Here is a 26,595-nt window from a genome sequence, read left to right on the forward strand (position 1 = left end):
ATTATATACAAAAAGAAAACAGAAAAAGAAAAAAAAGGGAGAGACAAAGCAGAAAGAGAGAAAGAAGCCTTTTGTTTTTGTTTATTTTTTTTAATTTGGGAGGTTTCATTTACAGTGTGAATTCTGGCTATTTTTAAAATAAAAACTGTAATGTTTAGAAATACTAGGTAGTAACCTTTCAAGACACATGAAAGCCAGAATCTTCATCTCCAGTGCTTACTCCTTACCTGTCTCACTCACCCCTACGACTGTCAGAGTCCCCATGAAGGCATTTTAACTCATGTATTAACTGCCTGGCTCTTCTTACCCTATTCTTAGGTGGACTTCAGGTTTCACTAATGAAGGTATAAATATTATGTGTGAAGATGGGGATAGGGTGAAGCAGATTTAAAGTTAAATTTAGTGAGGGATGGTAAAGATATTTCTCCCTGGTAGGTCAACCTGATAATTTACCTTTGTTAAAACTAGTTCTACAAAATGATCAGAGTCCGATTAAAGTGATACAGGAGAGTTAGCATGTCGCTAGGTAGACAGGGAGGTCCCTAGTGGAATAAAGAAAAAAAAACAGTCATATCCTAAAACTTCAGGTTTTGAAATCACTCCTTCGCTCCAGGACATAATGTAACAAGGCCTTGAGGTTAATCATAAAATTCATTTTGGCCTGACAAATAGAGCAGATGTAATAGATAAGAGTGGGTTACTTTGCTAATTCCTTTAGGATGGGCAAGCAGAACAAACCTGGTAGACAAATTTCATTAGAAGGCCCCAGTTCCCTTCTTCAAACAGCTCCCCGTCCCCAAGCAGGCAAGGGAAGGTATAAAAGTAAGAGCTTTTGCCTCAGTCATGGGGCACCCCCCATCTGGGACCCAGCTGGGGAGCTGCAACCTCTTCTCCTGCCTCTAATAAACTATCCTCTTTTTAAAACATTTTGCCTCTCCATGGTCTGTTTCTATTCTTCGGCTTCACAAGACAGGATCCTGGCCCACACTCAGAAACTGCCGGCAGATCCAACATTACCTACATCAAAAGGGGTAACCTTACAGTAATTGTACACAGACTAAGTATTTCAGAAAAGAACTAAGGACAACATAGCTGGTAGGAAGAAAAAAAAAAACAATAAAAAGAAAAAATATGTGGAGGAAGGAAATTTTAATATAGGAAAAAACCTGCCTCGGTATAGAAATGGTTTATTAATTCCAAATATCAACATGTTTTATAAATTCTAATTCAGAAAGAACTAAATAAATCAGTCCATACATGTACATGTGCACACATAGTAGCAATTATTTTCTTATATTGTCATCTTTTCTCTTTGTTTTTTGCTTAAATTTCAGAGCACTGACAGTTTCCAGTGGCTTTGTTTTGTGTATTTTGTCTTTACAAATACTCTGATGTGACAACTACTTTTGAAACACCTTTCTTGACATAATCCAAAATATGTCAGGTATAGGAATCTAGCCATTCTAATTTTGTTTTGAACTGCCTCCAACATCACTGACTACATTTTCTTTGACTTGCTTTGATCACATTCTGTGGTAGATATTTACTATACCCCTCCCACCGCCAATTTCACTTGAAATTCTCTCTTCAGGTAGTTACATGTCGATGTCTATGAATCTCTAAATTAAGAAAGAGAACAACTAACTCTCTCTCTCCCAAATGTGCCAAGAGGAACATTATTTCTGAGAAATAATTTAATGGCATAACTTTCAAAGTCTTTCTTTTCGTTGATTCCCTCAACACTGAAAAAGAATCAAAGGCTCATACATAATAATGTTCTAGGACTTTAGGATTTAACTTTGTACTGTGCCAGCTTTATTCTATCATCAGTTTTTACCGTTATTTTGGACTAGGGATCTGATATTAAAATGAAAGTCATTTCTTTGTCTTTTGTAGTAAGAACTAGAGAATATTTACTCCATTAGAGAATGATTGGCAACTAATATTGCTGCATTCTTAGAGAAGATGGCTTAATCAGACATGACAGGATTTCAGAGAGTTAGAAAGTTAATTATGAACCAAAAAGTGTTTAGTGTACTAATTGCAAGAGACCACCCTGTGCACGCATATTCTAAGATAAAGCCCATCTCCGTACTTCCTCAATCACTTCTTTGATCTATGAAACCCTAATTGTCTTCTCCTGAAGATGTTCCTCATTGATAAGCATGCTCCCAATTGTAAAAGCCACAGTAAAATCACATCCTTAATTGTTTGGTACATTTTGTCTTTTACAGTGTTTTTGTTTTTGTTTTGTTTTGTTTAAAATGTATTTTTTGTTTGTTTGCATGGCTTTTTTTGTTCATTTTATTTTCATTTATTTGTATTTAGGTTGAGTGAGTTGAGGAGCCCAGACATCTCTGAAAATCCTGAGACAATCTTAAAAGCTACGCTTCAGCAATCTCTCATCATTTAACAAGGTTCCCAGACAGTTCACATGCACATTCAAAGTTGAGTTTCAATATCTAATTGTTTTCCTAGATAGTCCTTCTAGTAATGTGTTAGCTATTGCATTTTCTTGTTTTTCTTTGCCTCTACTTCTCAGCAGTGATTTTCTTCTGTTATTGAAATAATTCAAAAGGGGTTAAGTTATGCTTGAATCTCAATGAGTGTCACCATTTCTGTAATGTAAGGTTCTTGCACACCAGCCTTTCTCTATATATGTTTCTCAGCCTACAATGATCTCCTCTCCTATCAAAATCCTACTTGTAATAATATATCATTAAATATGTCTTTCTCCTCTAGCTGATAAATGTCCTGGAAGCTAAGACTGTACCTATTTTCCTCCCTGTATCACCAGGAGTTAGAAAATAATTGGAACATAGTGTGGGCTCAGTATATGTTTAGTTAAGTACCTGAACTGAATAAGAAGGGCATAAGAAAAGGAAATTTGTTTATTTATTTATGTATCACAACTATGAAGGACTTAGTTGTATAGCAAACACTGTTTCAGGTCATGGGAGATAGAGGAGAGCAAGACACACAAAATCCTGGCCCACAATTAGTGACTTCACATTATGTTATATACTTTGAAGTAATAGCAACTGTGATATGACAAAGTTGATATTTAGAAAGTAGCTGATTTACATATGAGGCCCCTCACAAGAAAGGGTATTTGAGCTAACAGGACAAGTGAAGGGCCAATACATACACATGAAGATGCAAGTGACAGTGTATTATAAGCAGAGGGAAGAAGAAGGGCAAAGGGCCAGAGATAAGAAAGAGTTTGGTGTTTTCATCTGACAGAAATGAGGCCAGTGTTGCTGGATAATTGCAAACAATGAGAGGAGTGATATGAACTGAGAATGGAGAGATATATTTAAATTTTAAAATATCACTGCTGTTGCTCTATGGAGAAGGGATGTGAAGCAAGAGTAAAACCAGAAATAGACATATACTATGTATTAGAATAAATATATAGTATAAATATATATGCATTAGAAGACAGCAATGATAAAGTGAAACTTTGCCTGAATCAGTAGTGCTTAAAGGATAACATGACATTTCAGAAGCAGAAGGCATTAACTGGACAGAGGTAGAAACAGAGAAAATCACAAGAAAATGTTACATCTTGTATGTCACCAGAGGGAGTTTGTTTCCCAGAGACTAAGGATGAGTCTTGTAGACCAGTGCTTCTCACACTCTAATGTGTATAAGAATGATCTGACAAATTTGTTAAAATGCAGATTCTAATTCAGTAAATCTGAAAAATGGCCCTAAATTCTGCCTTTTAACAAGCTCCTGGGTGATGCTGATACTGGTGATCTGCAGACACATTTTGAATAGCAAGGTTTTAGATGATGGCCTAACCAAGGTAAAGGTATATAGCATATAAGAAAAGGAGCAAAATAATTAAGGCATTTTGAAAATAATATTGAACACTACCCCGACTGGTTCTAAGAATTCTCTTTTGCAGTTTAAAGTAGGCACAAGGGCATGGAATAAACTTTAGGCTACTGTTAGAGACTGGTCTATTTTTTCCTATCATTGTTACGATCCCTTAAATCTGAAAGCTTTAAAAGAGACAAGAGTCTCAAAACCATGTTCAATACCTACTAGTGGCTCAGTTCCCTCAGGTAGCCTTGTTTGGTGAAATCACCTTATACGACATTATTGTTGGTATTTCTTTTGACCTCTAGGTGGGTCAAAAACACATATATTCTGTACTTGAGCATGCTATGGTAGGGTTTCTTAACTTGTGAGATCATTTCCTCTTTAAAAAAATATATATTTATTTACAAATGTTGTTTTTTTTAGAACATTGACAGTTGGGAAAATATTCTTCAATGAGTAAAGTGACAAAATGGACCTCAGAAAAAAATGAAGATTGATATTCTGACTTTACAATTTTTTTTTTTATTAATTTTATTGGGGTGACAATTGTTAGTAAATTTACATAGATTTCAGGTGTACAATTCTGTATTACATCGTCTATAAATCCCATTGTGTGTTCACCACCCAGAGGCAGTTCTCCTTCCATCACCATATATTTGATACTGATTTGGACCTGCATAAGGTATCTCAATATTAAAGTATGGACAGTCAGGTCAAGAAATTAGTCACATTAAATTTTAACACGTACTTTCAATAAATTGAAGCTAATTGTTAAATGCATGGGTTTCCAATTTTCTCCTATGGTGTTTCAAAATATACATTTCAGAGATCACCCTAAAATGGATGTAATTTTTATGATTAACATACTGTCATGCTACAGATATTATTTGTATGTTTTAAACATTACACATGCCTGCGTTTCTCTGAATAAAAAAAAAATCAAAACAGTACATTGGAGACACACAGATGAACAAATTTCCTATGTTTTTCTAACAAACTGGGGAAAGAATGCAGTTAAAAATAACAAACCCCTATTTTCAGTACTACTCAGTCATACTATTACAGAGATTTCAAATCAGAACAAATTATAACAAGCATCATGATGATTTAAGGGTATGTAACTATAACAAAAGCACGACATAATTTGTCTTTAAAAAGTTAATACACAATATTTATGTCTTGCATTTCACACATTTCATCTTCATCTAACTTTATAGAAACTCTCACAAGACATCAAGATATTACTTTCTGTTTGGCAAAATTATAATTTATCACCTTTGAAAGTTTTAATCTTTCTACTTACTGTTTTCTTTTCTGAAATACTCTCAAACTTCTTCCTCTTTTCATGTCTTTACAAAGTATCCAGGGCTTTACTTTCATTCACATGAAGGATACCAGAATGTGCACAATGCTTAGCACACTAAATTTCAACTCAGAACTTTCTTTCAATTTAGTATGTAGGTCAACCAAAAAGACCTGCAGTTCATCTGAAATCTCTTCAGATACTGTCAAATGATAAAATAATAATAATAATAATAATAATAATAATAATAAATTTTAAGTACAATAATGTGGACCATCCCTTGATATCAGTGACCAACACTGACATATAGTCATCAAAATCACCAGAGGCCCATGAACTCAATGGATGTATTCTCTCATTTTTCTCATAATTTATTGGCGGGTTGAATGAATAAAAATAGGCTAATCTTATTAGTGACAGAGATAAAATGGATTTCAGGATGATATTCACATAGCCTTTGAGAAATAGATGTAAATCTGTGATTTAAATATGGGAGAAATTTAAAAAGTAGGATGCCTCAAAAAAGAAAGGAAATGGCTTGAGAAGTAGGAGGGATTCAGTATAAAATAGGCAGTCTTATGACATATTATGATTTGGAAATGTTATTTGAAATCAAAATTCTCATTTTCTTTAATATCATATAATTTCAAAGAAGTAAATCTTGATTTTGATTGTGTTGGATTATATTTAGAATATGTTTTTAGTTTCACCAATGTTCGTTCAATTTGCTGGAAGAATTTCTGAGACTTCCCAGATATACAAAGGCCATTCTTAGGATTTCCATTACTAATGAGAATTGTAATGGGAAACATCTCTTCATTTTCAAATACTAATCAATTCCTCAAATATCAACTTCTTTTAAAACTATGTAAATATGGGTTCTGATGTGGAAAATTAATTATGTAGCTCCTACATGTAGCATAAAGGACTGAGGACACATAATTCAGGTTTGTCTCTCACTGCCCTGTGAAGGGAAGCAGAGTTTTTCACCCCAAAATACACCTTTTGGGTTGTTGATTTTAATCTTGTTACTAAGGAACAAATGACTCAATAAAATCCTTTGGCCTTCCCCTAATGAATGGCCTAAAAGAATTTAGAAAGAGGACTTGCTTCAGGAAGGGAGATATCACAGATAACTACAGTTTAATATAAACTAATGTGTGATAGACAGAGAGGAACCTAGCAAGGTCTATTTGTTCAAAGTCTTCTTTGTGTGTCAAGATGTTCAAGATGGCCCAACAAACATTTATTTTCCAAATATTTGCTTTTTCATCTCCATGTGAATTGACTTCCTGCCCTTTGAAGTGCCAAACCACCATACCCCATTCTCCTTAGCTTCAGAATGGCATATAAACCTCAACTGCCCAATACCTCTTTGGGCCTCACAGGCACACCCAAATGTACATTCATAAAATAAACTTTGACATTTTCTCCTGTTAATCTGTCTCATGTTAAATTTGATTATTGGCCCAGTTTAAAGAACTACAAGGTGGGAGGAAAGTTATGTTTTTTGTGTCCCCACACATGTTAAATTTTTTTAGTGGAATATTCCTTCTCCTATCTTTGAATAAAAACTCACGTAGGTTCTATAAGTTTTCAGCTCACTCTCAAATAACAGAAAGCCTGGCCCTCTCACTTTAATACTATTACAAAGCTTTTCTAACACATTCGTATATCTCTCTGGTCTTTCTTCAATATACAAAACATAAGATTCATTTTTAGGTTTGGATTGTTTACACTGGTTTTTAATCAACTGAAAGACCACATTGACTTAAATTTCCTCCTGTTTTATTTATATAAATCACTGTATATGAAATAATGGGTCCCGTGGCCTAGTGTTCCAAGGTGAGAAGCAGAAGATAAGCCCTACCACTAGTAAGAAGAGAATTTAGACCAAAGCTTATTAAGAATTTCTTTGATATATGCTTTGGTATGTATTTTAAAAGCAATGCTTCTCTATCTGGTAGGCCATGAAAGAATATAAAGGTGCAACACGAGTTGAATTTATATGTAATATGATTTGTGAGGTCAACCATAAAAACTGCTGAATTTCCAATGTGAAGGTGACATTTTCTGACCCACTACCAGTAAAGCATGTACTTTAGTTTCTTTTAAGACACATGATGATGAATTTGCAGTAACTGATCCATATTCTCTCATGGGATCCTTGAAAGTGCAGGAATGGTCTGGGTCAATGTCTATATCCATGAAAGAAACAGAAAGCTGATAGGATAAAATCTCCACTATTGGCCTCACTAACTTGTGTCAAAGAAGTGAATCATTTTTTGAAGCATGCTAGTGAAGCCAATGGTGAAGATGCTAATGGTAGCCTCAGAAACCATCATAGCATTTTTCAACAATATTAGTAGTAGTAGTAACATTATTTTTTTAAAGTAGTGAAAAAGCAGTTTATTAGTAGAAAAAGTACACTTCAAAGATATAAAAGTGGGCCCAAGCGGAAAGCAGTGGCTCAAGGCCATTATTAGAAGAGAAAGTACACTCCTAAGGGTTTGGAGTGGGCTCCAAACAAAGGCAAGGCTCAAGAGGGGGCAGTAATATTATTTTTACTATTGAGTGGACTGGTAACTCAAACAACTTCCTATTTCCATAACTAAGTCTATTTTTTTAATTAATAAATCTTTACAGAGCTATTGTTCAAAATTCCTTGAGAGAAAGAAATCATATGGACCCTGTTCTCCAAAAACTTACAGTTCCATGTTAAACAATATTTGGACATACATAATTTTAAATACTATTTAAGGAATAGTATTTTTTTTTACATAAATATGTTTGTGAATGCCAAGTTAATTGAGCTATTTCATTGGCTAGAACAGAATAAGGCTCCAAATCCTTAAGTAGGACATACTACACAACGGGTCCATAAAACTACTAACCAATAAACTGCCACACCATACTCTTTATGCCTTTTTGGGGTTGAAATACACATTGTTATTTCCAGAATTACTACTTATCTTTCATACCTTGTTTACATACAACCTCTATTGAAAACATCTCCAAATCCTCCAAGTAGAATGAACTAGAATCTGAACATTGCTTTAACACCAGAGAGGTGTCATAAGGAAATAGGAAAAGCATAGGTTTGGTGTTGGATTGCTCTCGTTGATTCTTGTCGCTACTGATTACCTGCTATGCAACCCTGAACAATCATTTACCTACACGAGTCTCAGTTTAGTCTTATATAAAATGGAACTAGTCATACCTATCTCACAGGGCTTACTGAACTAACATATGTAAAACATAGTGCCTGGTACGTGTAAAGTAGATAATAATTGTTATATAATTGATATACTGGGGGTGCCAAAAAGATGTATACACATGACTTGCATCCATCTTTTGTTATCGGTATATATTGAGTATTACAATTTTAATACAGTTTTTTCCTGTCTTAAAATGTGTATACTTTTTTTGGCATATATATGTATATATACATATACAAATATATACATATATACATATATGTATGTGTATATGTATATATATATATACACATATATGTCTGTAATATAATAGGTAGACAGTAGGACTACTTTATAATACTATTATTATGTTTAGTTCTGTATTTCCTTTATTAGCCTTTCTTAGTATATTTATTTATTATTAGAATTGAAGATCAGAACTGTGTTGTGTTCATTTTCTGCCCTTGTTTCAGCTAAGTCTCATACTTAGAGTAGGTATTCAATGAATGTTTCTGGTATTAATGGGCCAATAAATGAATGGCACAAAAGCTGAAGTAATTATATGTTTTGGTGTACTAGGTTGACTTGTCAAGATGTAATGCAGTAAGAGTATATTTATATTGAAAAGTAATGGGTGGGAAACACAGGGATAGAGATTGAATTAGTAGTATCAGTAGCACTAAATGATGGGGACTACAGTGGTGTGGAGAGGGAATATAGGTTTCTTTGAGGGACGATAGTGGTTAGATCATTCCCCTTGCTCTTAGCATTTTGGTGACTAGATTCCATCATATAGTGAAACTCAATATTTACTTTAAATAAAAATTCACATGCATTGTACAAAAGGCAAGAATTAGGTAATGTTAAGATGGTAAGGTAGTATGGGATAGTAGAAATGTCCCTGAGGCTACAGCACGCACACCTAATCTTTTCCAAGACTGAGACACCCAACAAGGCCAATGCTGTTCATTCCTACTCCTGTTCCTTCCCATCTGTGACCAGATAAGGAAGGATTCAATGTTCTGGTTACCCAAGATAGCATTAATCTAAGATGACTGACTGTGTTTCTTTTTCCTATTGTTTATACGGTGTCTCTGAATCTATGACTTTGTCTGATATCAGACAGCTTATTTATGCCTCACTTTCCCAATCTGTGTTATCCCCTAAAATGGGAATAATAAAATAACTGACCTTATAGGATTGCTGAGATTAAATGTGGTCACAATGCAAGACATGTACCATTCAGTAAGCATTTGTTACACAATAAATGCTGAATTGTTACCTATCACCAAACTTAGTGAAGACTCATTTCTGCACGGGAAAGGGATCGTATTTCTATTTCTACCTCTAGAACTAGAAAGTTAGTTCTTCATCACATAACTACACTGAATTAGGAATCAGGGCACAGGAGTTCTACTTCACCTCAGTCACTAATTTGTTAAGGGACATTGATTAGGTTACTTAGCCTCTTAGCTTAGGTCACTTAGCTTCAATAAACAGTCTCTGTGGTCCCTTCTCTCACTGTTTATAACCCAATGCACTGTACTAAGGGTAAGTGATATATGAAGATCAGTCCTGCCTATACAAAGTGCTGACCTTCCATGAAAGCGGTGGTCTACAGAGGGGTGGGGTGGAAATGAGAATTCATGAAGTTAAGAAAAGGGAAAATGGAAAGTGGAAGCAGAAAGTCTCAAAAAAATCTGACTGTAAAGTAATGAGTTATAAAGACTTAACAGAATGAGATAGCACATCAAGTTAGAAAGTTATAAGGCAGAGGACACACATTATATATATATTTGAAGACAAAAGGAAGGTATCATTTTTAAAAAAGGTAAAATGCATAACTTTCATATCTGTTAACTTTCTAAAATTGGTCTAATTATTGTTTTTCTATTATTTTCATCAACTAAGGATTTTTTTAGTCGTCTCCAGTAGTCACTCTTTTCAGAATTTTTCTCACTTTGCTTTATTATTTCAGAAGCCCAATGAACAAGCTGTGGCTTTTGTTGCCAATCTAAGAAAATTAACTTAAAACCAAAGGCGGAATTTAACACTGTCTTCAGTGCCATTTCTTTTGTTCCATAGAACTACAGTGGAACCAGAAGAATTTCTGTCAAACAAAATAAAAACAACCTATGATCTTTTAGCTTTCTGTACTGCTTTGTACTTTAAATGCAATGATATACTTGCCCATTTTATCTGAACTAGGGATGCTGTAATTACTGAGGCATAAGATTAGAAAATAAACTAAAGAATGAGTCAAAAGAAGGAAAATTGAGGTAATAGTTTAAAAATGAGGATACACATATATGTCATGCTCTGGCCTGAGAGACAAAGATGTCTTAAGTGAGGGCGAAGAATGTAAAAAAGAATTGGTAAAATTGGAACCAATTTACCATTATAAGTAGGCGCAGAATATCTAACAAAACAAACACTTGGTATACAGTAATACCTTTAAGACGACTCAAAACCATCAGACAATATAAAGGGACATATTTAAATCATGTTAAAACATATTGCCCCGAAATAGCTATGTTATAGATATTGTTTTATGACCTAACATTGACAACTACTAACATTTGTATCCAATAAAATAGACTGAAATCCCTTTAATATATTATCACATATCAAGAGAGGGAGATGACAAATAGACAGATAAGCATGGACCTTACTATGTGTCAGGCACTTCACCAATTGACATAATTACATCTGTTAGTCCTAATAAGCTATCTATAAGCTAATATAATCACCAGTTTTACAGAAAAGGAAACTAAGACTCAGTAAAATCGATTCACTTTCCCAAAGACATATAATTAATGGCACAGCAGAGATTTAAACTCAGGCTTGTCACCATTGAAAAGAAATATAAAATCAGGGAGAGAACAAGAGAAAACATAGTAGAGAAGAATTGTTTGTTAAAAATTCCAATATAGGACACTTCTACAATGTAAGAAACAGAAACCTTAGGCAGAGAGAGAAAACTGACTGAAAAAAAAAATTCAAATAACAGAAATTTAGAAGAAAAAAGTCATACTTTATTAAATCAAGGCCCTCTTTGTTAACTTATATCCATTGCATGCATCTGTTGTTATAAACTAGTCATCCTCAAAGTTTAGCTGTGTCAGAATCACCAGGAGGGCTGTGGAGAGATTGTTAGACTTCTGTCCAAGAAATTCAGATATAGTGCCTCTGGGGAATAAACCTAAGAATGTGAATTTCAAACAAGTTTCCCAGTGATGCTCATGATTCAGTTACAGGAACCTCACTTTGAGAAACTAATGTGTAAGCTATTAAATCTGGATTGTCCAGTTAAAATAGGGTACTTGAAAGCTTCATAACATCATTTAAAGGCAGAGTGACTTTGCAAAATAATTCATTCAAAAGACAAATTTAAAAAGAATAAAAATATAGAGGATTTAAAAAAAATGAAGTGCTCTAAAACTTACATTTCTTATCAATTCAATATTGCTCAGAAAGCCATTTCTGTACTTAATTTCTAAGTTAAAATATCAAGCAGAATAAAGAATGTGGGATCATACTGCAGAATTTTCTTACTTTTAATTTACCTTATTTAAGTACAGTAGTCTCAGGAATTAATGAGAAATGATGTTCTGTATTATAGGAATTCAGGAGAAATACTTTACATGAGGAAATAGAAATCATTCATCAATGTAAATACAACTGCCACTCATTGGAACTATGTGGGAGTATGCCTTTATATACAAAAGTATATTATACTGCTTGAAATATCTTCATATAACCATACAAATTATAAAATTCCTGGTTTAAGACCAACCTTAAAAGAAACAGAGCCTCAATAAATTTAAAAGAAGAGAAAAAATGCAATATCAGCTCTCAAACCACAATAGAATTAGACTAAAAATCAATAACATAAATATACCTGGAAAACACCAAAATATGTGAACATTAAACAACATACTTCTAAATAACACAAGGTCAAGAAAGAACTCTCAAGAGGAATTTTAAAACATTTTTAATTAAACAAAAATGAAAGCACAGCTTATCAAAATTTGTGGGATACAGAGAAAGCAGTGCTTATAGTGAAATTTATAGAACCAAATACATATATTAGAAAAGAAGATCTAAAATCAACAATCTAAGTTTTCATCTTAATACACTAGATAAAGTAGAGTGAATTAAATGCAAAGTAAGCAGAAGAAAACTCATAACAAGAATTAGAGCAGGAATCAATACATTTGAAAACAAAACCAATAAGGAAAATCAACACAACCAAAAGCTGGTTCTTTGTTTGGAAAGATCAACTAAAAAGTAAGACTCTAGCTAAGCTAGAGAAAAGAGAAAAAAGAGTAAGCACATGAATATTTAATATCAGAAATGAAGAGGGGACATCAATACAAATCTCTTCCAAATTAAAAGGAATGAAAAGGAATACTATGAACAACCTCATACCTACAAATTTGATAACCCAGATGAAATGGACCAATTCCTTGAAAAACACAAGCTGCTAAAACTCACACATGAAGAAGCAGACAATCTGAATAGTCTTATACCTATTAAATAAATAAGTAATGAATATTTTTCCAAAACAGAAAGCATTTGATAGATTCACCAGATAGATTCACTCGTGAACTTGACCAAACATTTAAGGAAGAAATTATACCAATTCTTTATCATCTATTTCAGAGGACAGAAGCAGAGAAAATACCTCTACATTCTATGAGGTCAGCGTTACTAATACCAAAACCAGAAAAAATAAATTACAAGAAAAGAAAACTACACAGCAATATCGTTCATGAACATAGATGCAAAAATCCTCAACAAAATATTAGCAAATACCCAACAAAGCATAAAAACAATTATAAACATAAACAAATATGATTTAACCCAATATGCAAGGATAGTTTAACTTGTGAAATCATTTAATGTAACCCATTGTGGGGACAAAGCCCCAAAAAACAGTTTCCACGCTCTCGGCCTCACAATAGAAAGGTGCTGGCTTGGGTAGTAAATGGCCATCAACTGTGATCAGATGGTCATCAGCTGTGGCTAGTTGGTCGTGAGCTGTAACCCGTAAGCCATTGGCCACTAATATAATGGCTGTGGCTACGCTAGCAGAAGAGAATGGGGGATAGCAAGAGCGATTGCAGAGGCGGATGCTGCCGGTGAGAATATAGTGATATGATTCCCCTACCTATGGCTCCGTGGGTGTCCCTTTTTGGCCTCACCGTGTCCTGCGTTCTTATGTAGGGAGCAGGAGCGGAGACCTTGCATGACAAATGGCGCAGCGAGCAGGGTCCCCTGTGTGACACCCATCAAATAAACAGGCTAAAAAAGAAAAATCACGTGATCATATTAATAGATGTAGAAAAAAGCATTTGACAAAATCTAACAGCCACCATGCTTATCAAAATGTTTTAAATACAAGGAACAGAGAACTTCCTCAGCTGATAAAGATGGGAGAGATCCAAGATGGTAGAGTAGATAAATACTGTGCCTGTGTCCTTTGGTGAACACATTAAAGTTACAACTAAATTATAGAAAACTCAATCTGGAGAACCATCTGAAGTCTAGCTGAACAGAAGTCCTATGACTAAAACTATAAAGGAGCGACATCGAAACTGGTAGGAGGGGTGGAGACGCAGAACGGGACCCAAACCTCCATGTCATGGTTCAAAATCAGAAAGGATACCTCAGCCATGGAAGTTCCCTCTGGAGGAGCAAGGGACCCCAGCTCCACACTAGGTTCCCCAGCACAGAGTACCGATGCCAAAAGGAGGAAGCCCCATCTGGGTGGGACAGAGGCTGTGGGAAACAAGGCGTCCTCTTAAATGGCTCTCACATAGACTGATTTGCTCGTAGGCACTCACCTTGGGCTCCAGTGGAGGGAGAGTGAGTTGGGAGATGTTGGAGACACACTGGGGGTGGACAGGTGGGGCAGACTGAAGCGTTTGTCTTCAGGGGGAGGACTGGAGGACAGCCGGCATTTTCCCTGCGTCAGGTCCGCCTCCAATACAGCCAGCAGGCCAGCATCATCTTTCTTGTGTTGAGCCCGCCCCAACCTCAGCCAAATCTGAATCTGATTGGCCTGATGAGCCGTGCTGCTCTACCCTGACAATTCACTGGGAATCCGCCCCATTCAACTCCCCAACTTGGGAGGCACTTTCTCCATGAGCAGCCAGTGCCGCCCACATTGCACCTTTTCTTGAAAACTATCAGAGTCTGGCACACCCCAGGTGGGCAGTGACTGGCCTCAGTGTGCTCTGAGACTTTTGCTGAGTAGCTCCAGGTTCAGCACTGGCACCGAACCAGAATTCCCATTAATCTGGTGACCACAACTCTTTGTACTCTAGTGACTCCCTGAGACCTTGCCTCACTCAACCTGTATACCGTAGGAGGCTCTATCAGGAGCAGAACCCTAAGGGAGCTAGCAGATGGCAATAGGCCTCAGGGTGTCCTGATTTTTTGTGGAGCTATGCCAGGCCAGGTACTAGTGGCAGACCACCTTAGTTCATAGGGTGGCCTCTCTCATGCCCCTCCAGGCTTAGCACAGGCCTGGATCACTTTGTAGCTCTTACCAGGTAGTCCCCAAGTAGTCACAGGCAGTGGGTGACCTGGACCTGCACTGGAACTCCTCCCAAGAAGCCCTAGATCCAACATAATTGGAGGTTGGCTTCAGACCACAGCAGAACACCACCCAATTAGCCCCACAAGAGTCACATGCAAAGGTTGATTTCAACAGTCACCAGAGTCCCCTGAGGCAAATCCTATTCAGTGGGATAAGTCCTCTGCACAGCAACCCATAAGCTGTGGGTATAGCCAAACCCCACAGGCAGTCAGCCTAATGATCAATCCCACCCACTGATGTGCCAATAGCAATCAAGGCTCAACTCTAACAGGAGGGCACACACAACCCATACAAGGGACACTCCTGAAGCACCCAGAGCAGGTGACCAGGGAGACTGTGCCACTGGGCCCTACAGGACACCCTACTAGGTGACCTACATAAGGTCACCTGGACAAAACTGGGAACACAGCAGATATATTTAATACATAAAAACAAACACAAGGAGGCAACCGAAATGAGGAAACAAAGAAATGTGTCCCAAATGAAAGAAGAGGAGAAAATTCCAGAAAAGTAACTAAACAAAATGGAGACAAGCAACCTACCATCGACAGAGTTCAAAACAATGGTTATAAGGATGCTCAAGGAACTTACTGAGAACTTCAGCAAATATTTAAAAAAAGACATAAAAAACATAAAAAAGAACCAGTCAGAAATGAATAATACAGTAATTGAAATGAAGAATGCACTAGAAGGAATCACCAGCAAACGAAATGAAGCAGAAAATCAAATGAGCATTGGAAGACAAAGTAGCAAAAAACACCCAACTGGAACAGCAAAAAGGAAACAAAAAAATCCAAAAAAAGTGAGGATAGTTTAAGATCTCTGGGACAACATCAAGCTTAACAACATTCACATTATAGGAGTACCAGAAAGAGGAGAAAGCAAGACATTGAAAACCTTTTGAAGAAATAATGACTGAAAACTTTCCTAACCAGGTGAAGAAAATAGACATACAGTCCAGGAAGCACAGAGTCCCAAACAGGATGAACATAAACAGGCCCACACCTAGATACATTATAATAAAAATGGCAAAGATTAAAAACAAATAGAGAATCCTAAAAGAAGCAAGAGAAAGTCAAACAGTAATTTATAATGAAGCTCCTAGAAAATTGTCAGCTGAATTCTCCACAGAAACTTTGCAGGCCAGAAAGGACTAGCACGAAATATTTAATGTAATGGAAAGCAAGTCCTACAACCAAGACTACTCTACCCAGCAAGGTTATCATTTAAAATCAAAGGACAGATAAAGAGCTTCCCAGACAAGAAAACCCTAAAGGAGTTCATCATCACTAAACCTGTATTACAAGGTATGTTAGAGGAACTTCTTTAAGCACAAGGGGGAAAAAAAAAAAACAAAAAAGATGAAAAATGTGAATAATAGCAGTGATTACATATCTATCAATAATTACTTTTAATGTAAATGGATTAAGTGTTCTAATCAAAAGATATAGGGTGGCTGAATGGATAAGGAAACAAGACTCTTACATTTGCTGCCTACAAGAGACTCAATTCAGACTGAAAGACAGAAAGTAATGGATGGAAAAGGGTATTTCATGAAAATAGAAATGAAAAAATTTATAAAGCTGAGGAAGCAATACTTATACCAGACAAAATAGATTTTAAAACAAAGATTATAAGAAGACAATTATAAGAGACAATAAATGATGCTGTAATCCCACTTCAGGTTATTTATCCTAAAAAACCCAAAACACTAGTTTGAGGGGATAGGTGCATCCATAGGTTTATTACAGTATTGTTCACAATGGCCAAGATGCCAAGATGTGGACACAGCCTGAGTGTCCTTCAATGGATGAATGGATAAAGAAGAAGTGATATATATATATATATATATATATATATATACATATATATATACATATTTATATGTATACATATATACGTATATACGTATATATATGTATATATATACATATATACATATATATGTATACACACACACACACACACACACAATGGAATATTACTCAGCCATTAAAAAGAATGAAATCTTGTCACCTGTGACAGCATGGATGAACCTAGAGAGTATTGTGCTGAGTATAGTAAGTCAGATAGTGAAAGACAAATGTCATATGATTTCATTTATAAATGGAATCTAAAGAACAAAATAAACAAAACAGAAACAAATTCATAGATACAGAGAACATTTTGATGGTTGCCAGATGGGAGGGTGGTTGAGGAGGTGGGTGAAAAAGGGGAAGGGTTTAAGAAGTACAAATTATTGTTATAAATAGTCATGGGTATTTAGGGTATAGCATTAGAAATATATTCAATAACTGCATATGGTGTCAGATGGGTAGTAGGTTTATTAGGGGGTTGGTGTCAGGGTGAAAAGGTGAAGGGATTAAGAAATACAAATTGGAAGTTACAAAATAGTCATTGGGATATAAAGTAAAGCAAAGAGAATATAATAGTATGGTACTAACTATGTATAGTGCTAGGTGGGTATTAAACTCGGTAGTGGGATCACTCCTTAAATTATATAAATGTCTAACTAGTGTATTGTACACTTTAAATAAATAAAAAGTAATATTGAATGTCAACTTTGATTGAAAAAGTGAGAAGGGGGAAAAGATAAAGGGGAATAAGAGGTTCAAACTTTCAGGTATAAAACAAGTCATGGGAATGTAATGTATAGCATAGGGAATACAGTCAATAATATTGGGATAGCATGATATGGTGTCAAATGATTGCTGGATTTCTCATGGTGATCACTTCTTTAGGTGAACACATTCACATTCATGGTGATCACATTCATATAAATGTTGAATAACTATAGTGTACACCTTAAACTAATATAATATTGTATTTTAGCTATATTTTAATAAAAACATTTTTTAAAAGGTTGCAGGATATAAAATAAATATACAAAAGTCAATCACTTCCCTATATACCAACAGTAAAGAGGTGGAATTTGAAATTTAAAATTCAATACTATTTACATTAGAATTCCCACCCCCAAATGAAATACTTAGGTATAAATCTAACAAAATATGTACAATATCTGTATGAGGAAAACTACAAAACTCTGAAGAATAAAATGAAAAAAAACCTAAATAAATGGAGAGATAGTCCATATTTTTGGACAGGAAGACACAATATTGTCAAGATTCCACTTCTTCCCAACTAGATCTATAGAGTTAGCAAAATTTCAATCAAAATCCCCAAAATTGGTGTGTGGAAATCAACAAACTGATTCTAAGTTTCACATGGAGAGGTGAAAGACTGAGACTAGCCAACATGACATAGAAGAAGAACAAAATTGGAGGACTAACAGTACTTGATATTAAGACTTATAATAAAGCTACAGTAATCAAGACAGTGTGGTGCTATAATGATAGATATATGTCATTATACATTTGCCCAAACCCATAGAATGTGCAATGACAAAAGTGAACCTCAAGGTAAACTATGGACTCCATGTGATTATGATGTGTCAATGTGGGTTTATCAGTTGTAACAAATGTACCACTCTGGTGGGAGATACTGATAATGGGAGAGGCTATGTATGTGTGGGAGCAGGGTGTATATGAAAAATCTGTGTACTTTCTCAATTTTTCTGTGACTCCAAACCTCATCTAGAAATCTTATTAAAAGTTTTTTTTTTTTTTTTTTTTAATAAATAAAGTGGTAAAGGGATAAAGAAAAGGAAGAAAAAAAAGATAAGAAGGAGAAAAAAAGTTATTGAAGTTATCTAATATTTTCAGCAATGTGTTAGCAGGCTTTAGTAGTCTCTAGTCAAGAGACCATCTTCTTTGTATTCTGCCTATCCTTGCTCTGTGGCTCATCCCTTTATCTGATACTTGTCACCTAAAAAGATAGTTAATAGTCTCTCCACTATAAAAGTGTGCTGCTCTTCTGGCCTTTTCTCTCAACACTTCAAGGATAATAAAATAAAACAAAATTAATAAATGGCAAATAAATAAGCTCTGCTTCAGGCTAATTTTGATTTGTTGAAGTTCATGAACGGGCTTTGCGACAACTCGGAGAACTAAATCACTGAGGCTTTCCTTCAACCTTTATCCCCATGCAGAGCACAGAGAATTTCTTGGGTGCCAACTTCACGTCAAGGTTACAGAAAGTCTTTCCTTATGTACTCTGACTGGAGTTTTCTGTGTGTTTCAAACCAGAGGTTGCCTTTTCCTGAAGAAATGGTCAGGGAGAATGAGAGCTCATTTTCTAAATAAAGATGGACTATTAGTTGGAGTGGCTTTAAAACTACAGTCTTCTTTAAATGTGCAGATTACACCTTGAAGGGTTTATGGCTAAACTATTCTCAGATCACTCTTGATAGGGACTACTTCTTGTAGAGTGGAAAAGTAGAATGAAGGATTTAAGGGTTGAGGTAACAAAGAATAATCAATTTAAACTCTAACTCTGTGTACCATATACTGGTAGGCAATTTAACTCTTTGCACAACTCGAGAAAATTGAGACAAAGGCACTGGATGAATGGAATATCATAGACCAAAATCTCTGATTCCCAGAATGTGATTTTTCCATTAAAAGGAGTAAAGTCTAGAAAATCCCAAAGAAAACTTCTAAATAGAATGTTTAGAATCATCTTCCACACTAATATCTGCTTTGGATAAACATTATGAAACCACTTTTCTTTTGAGACAATAATATACCTAATGGTTAGCATTATCTATTTCTCTCATCTCCTAAACTATAAAGAAAATGTCTTTGGTAACTTTCCATTTACTTTTTATATTAAGAAGAAAAGATGCTTTAACATTTAATGCTTTAACATTAATGTGATTCAGCTTACTTTTTCTTTAAAATAATTAGAAATGCATAGATAAATGATTCAATAGTATTAGCACTTTGGGCTTTTAAATATAGTATATTAGACTCAAATATTAATCCCAGAATTCTATTTGAAGGTCTGCAGGTTTCATTACAAAAAACAAAACCAAAACATCTATTTTGGTCTCTTTTGTCAACATTTCCTTTGGGCATACTTAATAATGGAAAAGCACATATCCACAAACTGCTTTTTCTCTCCTTTAAATATGACATAGGACAAGTGAAATGAAATTAATGTATTTGAATCAACGGAAAAATATTTTTTTCTGCTAATCTGCTGCTTCATAACCTTCTTTATGAATTGTCATTAAGTCTTCTAATCCCATTTAGACCAGCTTAAATCTTCTCTAATTAACCTACCCCTGACTCACCATTCTGGGTAGAGCTGCCCAATAATGCTTTCTCTGAATAGAAGTTTCTTGCCACATTTCTCTGAGAAAGAACATCCTTTCCCTCTTTCTAGAGTCTCTAAAAGACTTCCTTATTCCATTACATATGTCTAATCTCATCCCACTTTATTCCACCTTTCCTTTTAATGAAAGTCAAGTAAGGGCCGTAGGAAGGTAAATAAACGTTATGTCAGATTCAATTGTCTCCTTAGTACCAGACTGAACAGGACCACAGACAAAGGAGCAAAAGCTTGCAGCCATTTGACAAAAGATAGCCTGATTTTACCTGAATGTTAAAGCCAAATTACCCCTTCATTCAATACTGATAGGTGTGGGTCTTCCATTCTGTGACCAAGAATTGGAAATCCCAACCCAACTCCCTTCATGTGAACACCTGCTTCCTTCAGGAGTATTATATGACAAAAGAAAGTCAAATATCTGTTTTGAGTGGAACCCCAGAGTTATGATATGAAACACAGTATACAAAGTTATGCTTAGAATAACTTGAAGAATTAAGTTAATATTTCCCCAAGTCTCTTCCTCTCAAATGATATTCCTGGTACCTTAATGGTATAATTCAAATTAGCAGGTAAATGGGTAGTCATTAAAGGATTTTGAACTGAGAAGGAATAAAACAAGAGTTATTTTAATTTGATAACTTAGCAGAGAGTATTGTGATGGTCAAATGAATAATAATGAAGACCTGTACTTGGTCTTAGAACTAATTAATGGAAAAGATGTATTCTAGGAATATAATTAGAGATAAAAGGATTATAATTTTGAAACTTTTTGTTATGATGGAGATAAAGGCTAGAGAAAGGGGACCCAGAAAAACATGGGTTCTAACATGAGTGACTATGAAAGATTAACATCCTTAACAGAAAACACACCTGAAAGAGTTTGTATGTTGCATGTATATTTGGAAGGTGAGTGTTCAATGCATGGTTTTGAATCTGGTTAGGTTTTATAAATGTTGAATTTGAGTATATGAAGATAACCAGAAGAGATGGTTAGCAAAGAGTCAAGAGAAGCAGGACTGAAAATAGTCAAGACTGGTATGGGTCATCAGCACAGAGAAGATAGTTTAGACCATATGAATGGATACAATAAAACTAATAAAGATAGAAAGAAAGAACAGGTCCAAACATAAAATCTCAGTGTGTGCCTAAAATGAGGAAACAGAAAGAGGAAATCAAATGCTGTTGATCACTCAGTGATATCAATTCTTCACCAAGATGAGAGAATAACAGTGTTAGTACTTGATAATGCATAATAACACTATTTATTATTCATTTTTTCTTATCTTAATAAAAAATCATTACTGTTTTGCAAATATTGACAGCAATGTGATTCATCCTCTATCCATGCATATTTACTCATTGGTGTAAAGTAATGTGCGAGGTGTTGGGAGATATATAGATTAATAGGACATGGTCCCTGCCTTCAAGGAATTTACCTTGAAGAATGGTCAAGCATTCCTCCTACATATTTATGAAGCACAGCACTCATTCAAATTAAAGTAACTAAAATTAAACTCCTTTTCACAAACAACTTGTCCTTGATAGGACTTGTAAATTTTTTTTTTTTGACTTGTAAATATTTTATGTACAAATTTTTTCACACTTAACATCCCATTTGATCTTTATAACAACCCTGTTAAGACAGGCAGGTATGTTTCCCCATCTGACAGTTTCTGCTGACCTATCTAGTCACATTTGTCATCTCTTAAGAGATCCCTGAGGGAAGAGTATTGGTGATGGGAAATCTAGCACAACTGCAGCTCCCCTTTTTAGAGAACACTGAAAACCTGTGACTTTCTTTAAAAAGGTTTCTCCTATGATTAAAGGTCAGGCCTCTTCATCAAATTCTGGTCCTCAGGGATAATGCATGGATTTCCCCCCAGGTTCTGTTTTAAACTTTGTTGATTCAAAATTACATAATATGGAAGTATATTTTAATATTTATTTTCTTCATATAAAACGGACAAATTCACTATATAACATTTAAGACTAGGAAAATAGTAATACAAAAAATCAAGAACAATGACCACTTCAGAGGCAACTATCATTGAGATTCTGCTGGGCTCTATAGCTACATCTAAAGCTAAGTCTAATATTTATATCTATCTATAGATATCTATATCTATGTAGATGCCATGTTTTATGTTCCGATTTGTGTCCTTCTTTTATCGCTTAATAAAATAATTTTGTTTCAAGTGGCAATATTCCATTCCATTCTATAAATAGAATATAATTTACTGTACCATTTCTTACAGGAGGATTATATTTGAAAGGAAAATAAAAAGACCTTTAAGAAAAAATAACTGAAAGAAGAGTGAAAAGAAAATCCATAGCACTGTGTAATCCCACTGACTCTGGACTTAACCTACTCACGTTTTTATTAATGACTTTTATTAATGACTGTGTCTGTGGGGTATGCTGATCAACTGTGCAGATGGCATGAAACTAGGAGGAATAATAAACATGTTGGATGATGAAATCATAATCCAAAAGGATCAGGCAAGTTGAAATGATGGGCTAAATGAAAGAAGAGTGCATTTTTAAAGGATGAAAATAAATTTTCATGCTTGAGTTAGAAACAAAGCATCGGTAGTAGATGATATGGAATGTGATTTAACAGAAAGTTCACACAGAATTAAAATGAAAGAAAAAGACAATGGTATAATGTGGCTGACAAAAATGCTAATGCAATTCTGAGATATTCTAATAAAACTGATGTGACAAAACCCAGGAAATTACAGGCTTGTTTTCCTCTAAACTGAACAGGTCAAACATGGAGTTTGTTCTGTTCTCTGCTGTATTCCATAAGAACGATATTTTAAATGGTCATCATCTAATTGAGAGTGCTCATTTTGCAAAAACTGTCAAAATACCACATATTAAGGAAAGTTGAAAATATTAAGGATATTTATTTAGCTAGGAAACTAACAGTACTTCTAGAAATTAATTCAGTAAATGTGTTAAAATACGTGAAGGGATTTAGACAAAAAAAGTTACTTGTTTTAATAGATTTGCTTTGTGTTCCATGAAAGCAAAATTAGGACTTAAATAGGTTCTGGTATGCTGGTACAAATTCCAATGTTGGAAGGGATTCCCATAGGAACAAGCAATTCTTGGGACACCATCTGGGTGTCCTACAATTCAACTCAGTTCTGACACCTTCTATCTGGAGAGAGCAACCAATTTCACAGGTTAAGGGCTCAGTCCCATCAGACAGCCCTCCACTTCAAACACCAATAGCAAGCCCAGGTTACCTGTACTTCTGACATACTGGCAATAAATCAGAGGTTCCCACACTCTCACTTTGGGTTTGATTAATTTGCTAGAACAGCTCACAGAATTTAGGAAACCCAGTTGTTTACTCACTGGATTATCAGTTAAATACAATGGATATTAAAGGATATGAATCAATAGCCAGATAAAGAGATACACATGGCAAGGTCCCAAACAAGGACCCAGTGTCTTCATGGAGCCTGGGGCCCAGCATGGTGGCACATGGAAACATTCTGGTTTCCCAACCTGCACATTCTCCAAATTCCCTTCTTTTGAGTTTTTAATGGAGGCTTATTGCATAGGCACGCCCGATTAACTCATTTGCCATTGGTGATTGATTCAACCTCTAGTCCCAGAAATCAGGGGTGGGACTGAAAATTCCAAGTCTTGCACCTTGGTTGCTTCCCTCAAAGACCAGCCCCATCTTTGGTGCTTTCCAAAAGTCACCTCCATTAACATAAATTCAATTTGGTGGAGGACCATATATATATTTCTTGTAAATCACAATATAGCAGTACGAAAGAATAATAGTTACAGAAAGATTAATTTAGACTCACTACAAGAAATTTGACTCAACATGTAACAACATATACCAACAATAACAATATAAAACATTTGAAAGTATCCAAATGTAAAATGGATGTAGCTTATGAGTTTAGGAATTTTCAGTCTCTGGAGGTATTTAAGCAAAAATTAGATAACTATACAGTTGACCCTTGAACAACACAGGGGTTAAGGCCACTGACCCCTTACATAGTTGAAAATCCATGTATAACTTTTGACTTCCAAAAAATTACTTGTTCTTAGGTATCTGTGGAGGATTTCTTCCAGAACCCTCCACAGATGCCAAAATCTGTGGATGCTCAAGTCCTCCATATAAAATGGCATAGATTAATGCATGAACTTGGCCCTCTCCATCTGCGGCCTCCCAAACACGGAGAGAAAAGAATAGAGATATTTACTGAAAAAATCCATGTATAAGTGAACCTCTGCAGTTCAACCTGCACCGTTCAAGCATCAATGGTGTAGTCATCTACATTCTTACTCTGCACAATCTCATCTACTTGCATTGCTTAAATTGCCACTATTGATGATTCTAAATATTGACTTCATGTCTCATTTGTATCCTAAATTCTAGGCACACAATTGCACCACCCACTTTGTTGTCTCTTTATCAGTGGTTTTCAACTGGCAGAGGGAGGTGGATTTTGTCCCTGACTCAGAGTACACTTGGAAAAATGTGGAGAAGTTTTTAGTTGGTACAACTGAGAGCAGTGTTATTTACATCTAGTGAGTAGAGGCCAGAGATATTACCAAACACCCTCCAATACACAAGGTAGCTCCCCACAACAAAAAATTATCTAGCCCAAAATGTCAGTAGGTATCAAGGTTAAAAAAGACCGATCTACATGGAAGTTTAACGGGTAACAAACTAAGCATGACCAACTCCAAACTCACTATCTGTACTCCACTATCCCTCTTTTCCCTTAAAAGCTGAAGTCTCCTCTCAATAAAACTGTTACAGCTCCCTATTATGATTAATGGTACCATTAGCTCCCCAATCACATTAGCTAGAAATCTCTGGGTAATCCTTAACTCCTCACTTTCCCTTATCTATCGATCTATTTCTAAAACGCCTTTCTAAATCCTCCCCCTCCTTTCCATTATTACTGCCACTTACTTAGCTCAGTCTTACATATTCTCCCAATGAGATTTTTTAAAAAAACTCATCCTTCACATTGTTGCCAAGATTACCTTTCTAAAACATAAAAGCAATAGTCCTATTATCCCATGCAGAAACCACAGATAAGCTTCTAGTGTTCAGTGAATAAAAGGTCAACCTCTGAATGAACATGGAAGGTGCTAGACTATCTGGCCCTAAATTCTCTCAACAGTTTCATCCCATAGCTCTACCTCCTCACCTTGGATGCTAGATTGTAACATTTTTTAAATGTTCTTTTAAATACTGAGATTTCATAGTTCTAATATGTTTTTCTCTTATGGATAAAAGAGTGAGAAGTATTCACATTAAATATGCCCCATTATATTATTATCTTTACATGAACATCTATAATCTCGTTTCTGATGAGTCTTTAATTTTGAGTAGACATTCCTAGAGAGAATATATTGAGAACAGGAAATGCAAAATGGTCTCTTCCCTACCATAGTGATGATAGCTATTTTATTTGTTTGGTAGCCAAACAAAAGACACCAGTAGCTATTTATGGTTGGCTTTGTGATATTTTTTTAACTATTGAGATTTTAAAAATACATACTTCCAAAGATCAGGAATCCAAAGTGCCAGCAAAAGCACACACTGTATTCTCCCAGTGGATGAGAGTATCATAAGGTGTATCATGAAGTATTAAAACTTCTTCAAGGAAGGTTAAAAACATCATAGTCCTTTGAGGGTAGCACTGAAAGGAAAACAAATTTTTGATTATCTAACACATGGACACAAGGTGAAGTAATTGGATATCCAAATGGTTAAATGTTAAGTATAAAGCTGAGAAAGACTTCATGGAATACATTTGAATATGCACATTTAAAATATATTAATGGCACACAAATCTTAAAATCTCTTTTAATACGGTAGAAAAAGAGGTATGTTTTGGGGTGCACAAAATAGTGCCCCCAAATCCTTTATAGCTGCCTTAGGAATTTGGGCTTGTTTATATGGTCACACACATACTCTAACAGTGTCTTCCACTGTGTTAAAACTCAATCCTTCCTAAGGAGACTGTACTGCCTGCAGCCAAGAACAAAGTTAGGTGTTCCAGAGAAGCAAATCTGGGGTTATGGCCAAATCTCCACAAAGCAGGGAGTTCTCTGAATAATAAAGAGTCCACTGTGATGGCACAGTCTTCTGGCAGGTGCAGATGTATATACTTTGGGATGGAAATAAACCTCTTTAACTGCTTTGCCTGCCTCACCACCCAAACCTTATTTTTAGTGTTCTAATCTTACTGGAGTTCCTCACTCAGAAATTGCTTTACGTCAAACTGTTCTAGGTGTGGGATGGAGCAAGAAAGAGGGACGACAGGGGAGGGTGTTGAAAAAACACACACAAACAAACAAGCAAAACACAAAATAAAAATGGGAAGGGGGATAAAAGTCCTTCTGCTATTTCTTAGACCTTATTCTTGCCT

The 26,595-nt window shown here is 35.3% G+C and overlaps 1 long non-coding RNA gene across 2 annotated transcripts in view; it reads right to left on the reverse strand.

Moving 5' to 3' along the window:
- Positions 1–26,595, reverse strand: part of LOC308509343 — a 139,966-nt gene that overhangs the window by 102,973 nt on the left and 10,398 nt on the right. For both annotated transcript variants that reach the window (XR_013995184.1, XR_013995185.1), the window contains exon 2: positions 25,723–25,863. This is a non-coding gene — a long non-coding RNA (uncharacterized lncRNA). The remainder of the gene's footprint in view (positions 1–25,722; positions 25,864–26,595) is intronic.

Source organism: Rhinolophus hipposideros (assembly GCF_964194185.1).
Source record: "Rhinolophus hipposideros genome assembly, chromosome: 2".
In the NCBI taxonomy this organism is placed as follows: Eukaryota; Metazoa; Chordata; class Mammalia; order Chiroptera; family Rhinolophidae; genus Rhinolophus; species Rhinolophus hipposideros.